This window comes from Mustela erminea, chromosome Y (assembly GCF_009829155.1).
Source record: "Mustela erminea isolate mMusErm1 chromosome Y, mMusErm1.Pri, whole genome shotgun sequence".
Classification (NCBI taxonomy): Eukaryota; Metazoa; Chordata; class Mammalia; order Carnivora; family Mustelidae; genus Mustela; species Mustela erminea.
Window position 1 is genome coordinate 135202 of NC_045636.1, and position 9065 is coordinate 144266.

The 9065-nt window shown below is 38.6% G+C and overlaps 1 long non-coding RNA gene across 1 annotated transcript; it reads left to right on the plus strand.

Annotated features, from left to right (window-relative positions):
- Positions 1–2425: 2425 nt before the first annotated feature.
- Positions 2426–8078, plus strand: LOC116583927. Its single transcript, XR_004282969.1, has 3 exons — positions 2426–2749; positions 3941–3944; positions 8068–8078. It is a non-coding gene; the product is annotated as an uncharacterized LOC116583927 (long non-coding RNA).
- The last annotated feature ends 987 nt before the right edge of the window (positions 8079–9065 follow it).

Sequence of the window (9065 nt, forward strand, 5' to 3'; positions counted from 1 at the left end):
ATACTAAACATTAATTAACCCATTGAAAAATTCCTATCCATAAAAGCTATCTATAGATGTATTTTTTAACTTTTTAAAGCCCTTACAAAATCCCTCCTCATAACAAAACTTCAACGCCCTTTCTTCTGTTAATGTAGCTTATAAAATAAAGCAAGGCACTGAAAATGCCTAGAAGAGTCACAAGACTCCATAAACACAAAGGTTTGGTCCTGGCCTTCTTATTGATTATTAACAGAATTACACATGCAAGTCTCTACATCCCGGTGAAGATGCCCTCTAAATCTACATACCGATTAAAAGGAGCGGGTATCAAGCACACTAAATTAGTAGCTCATAACGCCTTGCTCAACCACACCCCCACGGGATACAGCAGTGATAAAAATTAAGCCATGAACGAAAGTTTGACTAAGCCATGTTAACACAAAGGGTTGGTAAATTTCGTGCCAGCCACCGCGGTCATACGATTAACCCGAATCAATAGGCAAACGGCGTAAAACGTGTTAAGGATTACACCGTACTAAAGTTAAAATTTAACAAGGCCGTAAAAAGCTACTGTTAATATAAAATAGACCACGAAAGTGACTTTACTACTTCCAACAACACGATAGCTGAGATCCAAACTGGGATTAGATACCCCACTATGCTCAGCCCTAAACATAAATAGTTCTAACAACAAAACTATCTGCCAGAGAACTACTAGCAACAGCTTAAAACTCAAAGGACTTGGCGGTGCTTTACATCCCTCTAGAGGAGCCTGTTCTATAATCGATAAACCCCGATAAACCTCACCACTTCTAGCTAAATCAGTCTATATACCGCCATCTTCAGCAAACCCTTAAAAGGAAGAAAAGTAAGCACAATAATAGTACATAAAAAAGTTAGGTCAAGGTGTAACCCATGAAGTGGGAAGAAATGGGCTACATTTTCTAACCAAGAACACACTCACGAAAGTTTTTATGAAAACTAAAAACTAAAGGTGGATTTAGTAGTAAATTAAGAATAGAGAGCTTAATTGAATAGGGCCATGAAGCACGCACACACCGCCCGTCACCCTCCTCAAGCAACACACACAAACACTATATAATAAAATATACCCAAAGCAAGAGGAGACAAGTCGTAACAAGGTAAGCATACTGGAAAGTGTGCTTGGATAAACCAAAGTGTAGCTTAATCAAAGCATCTGGCTTACACCCAGAAGATTTCATACACCAATGACCACAGTGAACCAAAACTAGACCAACCAACCACTAATTCAACAACTAATCAAAAAGTCTCTAATCAAAACATTCAATTACATCATTATAGTATAGGAGATAGAAATTTTATTTGGAGCTATAAAGAAAGTATCATAAGGGAATGATGAAAGAGAGTTTAAAGTAAAAAACAGCAAAGATTACCCCTTATACCTTTTGCATAATGAGCTAGCTAGAATAATTTAACAAAGAGATCTTAAGCTAACTCCCCCCAAACCAAACGAGCTACCTATGAACAAACCACAGGGATAAACTCGACTATGTTGCAAAATAGTGAAAAGATTTATAGGTGGAGGTGAAAAGCCTAACAAACCTGGTGATAGCTGGTTGCCCAGAATAGAATCTCAGTTCAACTTTAAATTTACCTGAAAAATCCCAAAATTATCATGTAAATTTAAAACATAATCTGAAAAGGTACAGCTTTTTAGAATAAGGATACAACCTTACTTAGAAAGTAAAGTTAAATAAAATCAGATTGGGCCTAAGAGAAGTCACCAATTAAGAAAGCATTCAAGGTCAACAACCCAACCCTCTTATTTCCAAAAATCTTAAACCAACTCCAAACGTACTACTGGGCTAATCTATTTAATGATAGAAGCAATTATGCTAGTATGAGTAACAAAAAACATTTCTCCTTGCATAAGCTTATAACAGTGAACGAATACCCACTGATAATTAACAACATAATAAAAATAAACTACTAATAAAACACTTATCAAGTCAATTGTTAGCCCAACAAAGGTATGCAACAAGGTAAGATTTAAAAAAGTAAAAGAAACTCGTCAAACACCAACCCCTCCTATTTACCAAAAACATCACCTCCAGCATGCCCAGTATTGGAGAGACTGCCTGCCCAGTGATATTAGTTAAACGGCCATGGTATCCTGACCATGCAAAGGTAGCATAATCATTTTTTCTCTAAATAAGGATTTTATGAATGGCCACATTATTGTTTAACTGTCTCTTACTTCCAATCAGTGAAATTGACCTTCCCGTGAAGAGCAGAGAATAAATAAGACTAGAAGACCCTATGGAGCTTTAATTAACTAGTCAATAATAAGTCTATTTAATCACCAATTAGGCATAACACAATATAATGAATTAACAATTTAGTTTGGGGTGACCTCGGAGAATAAAATAACCTCGCACTGATACAAATATAGACAAACCAGTTAAAATATAGCATCAGTTATTGATCCAAGAAATTTGACCAACAGAACAAGTTACCATATGGTAACAGCACAATCCTATTTGAGAGTCCATATCAACAATAGGGCTTATGACCTCGATGTTGGTTCAGGACATCCCCATGGTGCAGCAGCTATTAAAGATTTGTTCGTTCAACAATTAAAGTCCTACATGATCTGAGTCCCAGCAGGAGCAATCCAGGTCAGTTTCTATCTATTACAACGACGTCTCCCAGTACTAAAGGACAAGAGGAGTAAGGCCTATTCTATTGGAATGCCTTAGAACTAATAGAGGATATAATCTTAATAGTCCATCTTCATTTCATAGCTCTAGAGATAGGGATTGTTAGGGTGGCAGAGACCTGTAATTGCGTAAAACTTAAACTTTTATTCTCAGAGGTTCAAACCTTCTTTCTAACATTATGTTTATAATTAACATCATTTCACTAATTGTACCTATACTTCTTGCTGTAGCCTTTCTAACATTAGTGGAATGAAAAATCCTTGGGTATATACAACTCCATAAAGGCCCAAACATCCTAGGATCCTTCAACCAATTGCAGATGCCATAAAACTATTCACTAAAGAACCTTTTTGACCCCTAACATCATCTATCACTATATTTATAATAGCCCCACTACTAGCCCTAACACTGACCCTAATGATATGAATCCCATTACCAATACCTTACCCTCTCATCACTATAAACCTAGGAATCCTATTCATACTAGCAATATCAAGCCTAGCTGTTTACTCTATTTTATGGTCTGGATGAGCCTCAAACTCAAAATATGCCCTAATTGGGGCCCTTCGAGCTGTAGACCAAATAATTTCCTACAAAGTCGCACTAGCCATTATCCTCCTATCAGTACTATTAATAAATGGCTCTTTTACCCTATCCAAACTTATTACTACACAAGAACACCTATAACTAATCCTCCCCACATGACCTCTAGCTATAATATGATTTATCTCAACTCTAGCAGAAAGCAACCCTACCCCATTTAACTTAACAGAAGGATAATCAGAATTAGTTTCCAGATTCAACATCAAAGAGAAAGCCAGACCATTCACCCTATTTTTCCTAGCTGAATATGCCAACATTATTTTAATGAATATCCTTACAACTATCCTGTCTTTTGGTGCATTCCACACCCTAGACTAACCAGAACTATAATCCATCAATTTTACCATAAAAACACTTCTACTAACAACTTCCTTCCTATGATTTAGAGCATCCTATTCATGATTCTGTTATGATCAACTCATACATTTATTATGAAAAAAACTTTCTCCCCCTGACACTAGTCCTATGCATATGACATGTAGCCTTACCATTATAACAGCAAGTATTCCTCCCCAAACATAATAAATATGTCTGACAAAAGTTACTTTGATTATAGAGGTTCAAGTCCTCTTATTTATAGAATTATAGGAATTGAACCTTATCCTAAGAACTCAAAAATATTTCTGCTACTCAACTCACATCAAATTCTACAGTAACGTTAGCTAAATAAGCTATTGGGCCCATACTATGAAAATGTTGGTTTAGCCCCTTCCCATAATAATTAACCACCCCCAACCTTACTATCATTATATCACCTGTCATTTCAGGAAACATTATAGTACTAATAAGCTCTCACTGACTGACAATCTGAATTGGATTCACAATAAATATACTAGCTATTTTTTCATGTGTCTGATAGCCATTTGTGTGTCTTGATTGGAGAAGTGTCTGTTCATATCTTCTGCCCATTTTTTGATATGTTTGCCTGTTTCATGTGTGTTGAGTTTGAGAAGTTCATTATAGATCCTGGATATCAACCTTTTGTTTGTACTGTCATTTGCAAATATCTTCTCCCATTCCGTGGGTTGCCTCTTTTTTTTTTTTTTGACTGTTTCCTTTGTTGTGCAGAAGCTTTTGATTTTGATGAAGTCCCAAAAATTTATTTTCGCCTTTGTTTCCTTTGCCTTTGGAGACATATCTTGAAAGAAGTTGCTGTGGCTGGTATCAAAGAGATTACTGCCTATGTTCTCCTCTAGGAGTCTGATGGATTCCTGTCTCACTTTGAGGTCTTTTATCCAATTTTGAGTTTATCTTTGTGTACGGTGTAAGAGAATGGTCGAGTTTCATTTTTCTACATATAGCTGTCCAGTTTTCCCAGCACCATTTATTGAAGAGACTGTATATTTTTTTCTGTTTTGTCGAAGATTAATTGACCATAGATTTGAGAGTCCATATCTGGGCTCTCTACTCTGTTCCACTGGTCCATGTGTCTCTTTTTATGCCAGTACCATGCTGTCTTGGTGATCACAGCTTTGTAATAAAGCTTGAAATCAGGTAACGTGATGCCACCAGCTTTATTTTTGTTTTTCAACATTTCCCTAGTGATTCGGGATCTCTTCTGATTCCATACAAATTTTAGGATTATTTGCTCCAGCTCTTTGAAGAATACCAGTGGAATTTTGATTGGAATGGTATTAAAAGTATATATTGCTCTAGGCAGTATAGACATTTTAACAATGTTTATTCTTCTGATCGAAGAGCATGGAATGGTCTTCCATCTTTCTGTGTCTTCTTCAATTTCTTTTATGAGTGTTCTGTAGTTCCTTGAGTACAGATCCTTTACCTCTTTGGTTAGGTTTATTCCCAGGTATCTTATGGTTCTTGGTGCTATAGTAAATGGAATCGATTCTCTAATTTCCCTTTCTGTACTTTCATTGTTAGTGTATAAGAAAGCCACTGATTACTGCACATTGACTTTGTATCCTGCCACGTTGCTGAATTGCTGTATGAGTTCTAGTAGTTTGGTGGTGGAGTCTTTTGGGTTTTCCATATAAAGAATCATGTCATCTGCGAAGAGAGAGAGTTTGACTTCTTCATTACCAATTTGGATACCTTTTATTTCTCTTTGTTGTCTGATTGCTGTTGCTAGGACTTCTAATACTATTTGAACAAGAGTGGTGAAAGTGGGCATCCTTGTCTTGTTCCTGATCTCAATGGGAAGGGTGCAAGCTTTTTCCCATTGAAGATGATATTTGCTGTGGGTCTTTCATAGATAGCTTTGATGAGGTACAGGAATGTTCCCTCTATCCCTATACTTTGAAGTGTTTTAATCAGGAACAGATGCTGGATTTTGTCGAATGCTTTTTATGCATCAATTGAGAGGACCATATGGTTCTTCTCTCTTTAGCCCTCAGAGAGATTCAAATTAAAACCACATTGCGATATCACCTTACACCAGTTAGAATGGCCAAAATTAACAAAATAGGAAACAACATGTGTTGGAGAGGATGTGGAAAAGGGGAACCCTCCTACACTCTTGGTGGGAATGCAAGTTGGTGCAGCCTCTTTGGAGAACAGTGTGGAGATTCCTCAAGAAATTAAAAATAGAGCTTCCCTATGACCCTGCAATTGCACTCTTGGGTATTTACCACAAGGATACAGATGTCGTGAAAAGAAGAGCCATCTGTACCCCTTTGTTTATAGCAGCAATGGCCACGGTCGCCAAACTATGGAAAGAACCAAGATGCCCTTTAATGGACGAATGGATAGGGAAGATGTGGTCCATATAGACTATGGAGTACTTTGCCTCCACCAGAAAGGATGAATACCCAACTTTTGTAGCAACATGGACGGGACTGGAAGAGATTATGCTGAGTGAAATAAGCCAAGCAGGGGGAGCCAATTATCATATGGTTTCACTTATTTGTGGAGCATAACAAATATCATGGAGGACAAGGGGTGTTAGAGAGGAGAAGGGAGTTGGGGTAAATTGCAAGGGGAAGTGAACCATGAGAGACTATGGACTCTGAAAAACAATCTGAGGGGTTTGAAGTGGCGGGTGGGTGGGAGGTTGTGGTACCAGGTGGTGGGTATTATAGAGGGCACAGATTGCATGGAGCACTGGGTGTGGTGAAAAAATAATGAATACGGCTTTTCTGAAAATAAATAAATTGAAAAAAATTTAAAAAAGAAAAATATATACTAGCTATTACCCCCATTTTAATAAAAATTTCAATCTACGAGCCACAGAAGCATCAATAAAATATTTCCTTACCAAAGCCACTGCATCTATACTCTTAATATTAGGAATTATTATTAACCTACTATTGACAGGACAATGAACAGTACTAAATACCCCTGACCCAATCGCATCAAACATAATTAACCTACTATTGACAGGACAATGAACAGTACTAAATACCCCTGACCCAATCGCATCAAACATAATAACAGTAGCTCTGGCAATAAAATTAGGACTATCACCCTTCCACTTCTGAGTATCTGAAGTGACCCAAGGAATCCCACTATCATCAGGAATAATTCTACTAACCTGACAAATTCACTCTCTTATCCATTCTATATCAAATCTCTCCATCTATAAGTCCAAACTTATTAGTAGCCATAGATATTATATCCATTCTAGCAGGAATCTGAGGAGGTCTTAACCAAACACAACTATGAAAAATCCTAGCATATTCATCAATCGCCCCATACTATAAATGATTGTTATAACAACATATAACCCTACCCTAATAATATTAAACCTCATAATCTACATCATAAAAACACTTGGAACATTCATACTGTGCACCCTCAGTTCATCTATAACCACACTATTGCTATCTCATATATGAAACAAACTCTAATTACCACACTAATGCTAACAATCATACTATCACTAGGAGGCCTACCTCCTCTCTCAGGATTCATCCCTAATGAATAATCATCCACGAACTCACAAAAAAATATAATTGTTATATCAACATTTATAGCAATTACAGTCCTACTAAACCTATACTTTAATATGTGGTTAACACACGCAACAGCACTAATTATATTCCCCTCAATAAATACCATATAAATAAAATGGCAATTCGAAAACACAAAAAAAGTAATTCTTTTATCCCCACTAACTGTAACTTCGAGCATATTACTCCCATTAACCCCAATAATACTAACACTGCTCTAGAAATTTAGCTTAAAAAGACCAAGGGCCTTCAAAGCCCTAAGTAAGTGCCATTCACTTAACTCCTGAATCTCACCTTGAGGACTGCAAGAGTGTATCTCACATTTACCAGACACAAAGCAATCACATTAATTAAGCTAAGCCCTTTCTAGACTGGTGGCCTATCATCCCACAAAAATTTAGTTAACAGCTAAATACCCTAGTCAACTGGCTTCAATCTTCTTCTCCTGTCACAAAGAGAAAAATAGGCAGGAGAAGCTCTGCCACCCCAACAAGCCCTATCTCTAGGGCTATGAAATGAAGGTGGACTATTAAGATTATATCCTTAGGATATAGGTCCTAAGGCATTCTGATAAAATAGGTCTTACTTCTCTTGTCCTTTCATACTGGGAGAAGTTGTTGTAATAGATAGAAACCTTCAAATAAGACTCTCAGTAGCCAGAGCATGTACTCGCATATCGGGCTTGCCATTCTCCTAGGCTCAAATCCTAACGCAAGGTAGAGATTTCCAGGCGCCCATACCCAAAGACCTTCTCTGCAATCCCTGTTTATGGGGGACCACTGAGAGAGAGGACTCCGCCCTTCCCCAGAATGACACCAAACTATTGGGGGCTGGGCATAATCCCCAAAAGGGAGAATCATCCATGGCCCCAGCAGGCCACCCCTACATTTCAGAGACAAAAGGCTGAGCTACCACCTCACTCTCGCCCTAATTTCATATCCCAAGAAGCTGCCCTCAGGGTCTTCAGACTGGGCCTGCCATACCCTAGGATCTAAACCTAACCAGAGTTTGTGTTTTTAGATTTCTATTCCCAGAGCCCTGGCGCACAAGACCTCCAGGATGGAGTCTCCAGAGCCACATCCCAGGATTTTGCCTGCCATCCCGAAGGAAACAGTTAAAGTTGCCAAAACCTTCAGGGTAAGAGAAACCTGCAAGGGCCCCAAGGCCACCTTAATGTCGTAGGCTGCCCTAGACAAAAATGCACAGTTGACACAACCTGAGCACCGACCTCCAGTCAGACACCCAGGGAGATGGCCCTAGAGATAGAAGATTATATTGACATGTGCGTAGACCCTAATATGAACTGTAGGTTAGGTTTTTGGGCTTCTGTCCCCAGAGGCCTGTTCTTGAATACAAACATGAGGGGGTCCCTGAGAATCAAAACAGAACAACACCTGACCCCAGATGGGTAACTGGTTATTTGAAGTCATGTAAAACTCCCAGCTTAGGCGAATCCTGCATGGTCTATGAGCCACCACCACATTTTAAGGTCTCCCTGGACCTTAAAATGGTGACCATTCAGCATGAGACTCCATTTAAATTCAGCCCCCCATGTGTCTAGCCCCAGAGCCAGGAAATACAAAGAGCTTTGTTCCTAGACGCCAGTGGGAATGTGAGATGGATTTCCAGGCATCCATACATAGAGTGATGTTCTCGAATCTTTCCATGAGGACACACTTGAGCCATCAAACAAGACTCTCAATGTCTTGCAGAAGAAAAACTTGCTGTTTGCAGCAACAAACAACCCCCAGAGTAGGAAAACCTCCATGGCATCATGAGGCCACCCATCCATCCAGCGGCCATCATGGACACAAACTCCAGCCTGATCAAATGTCTGACACTCGCCCTTATTTCTGATGCTGGAGATCTC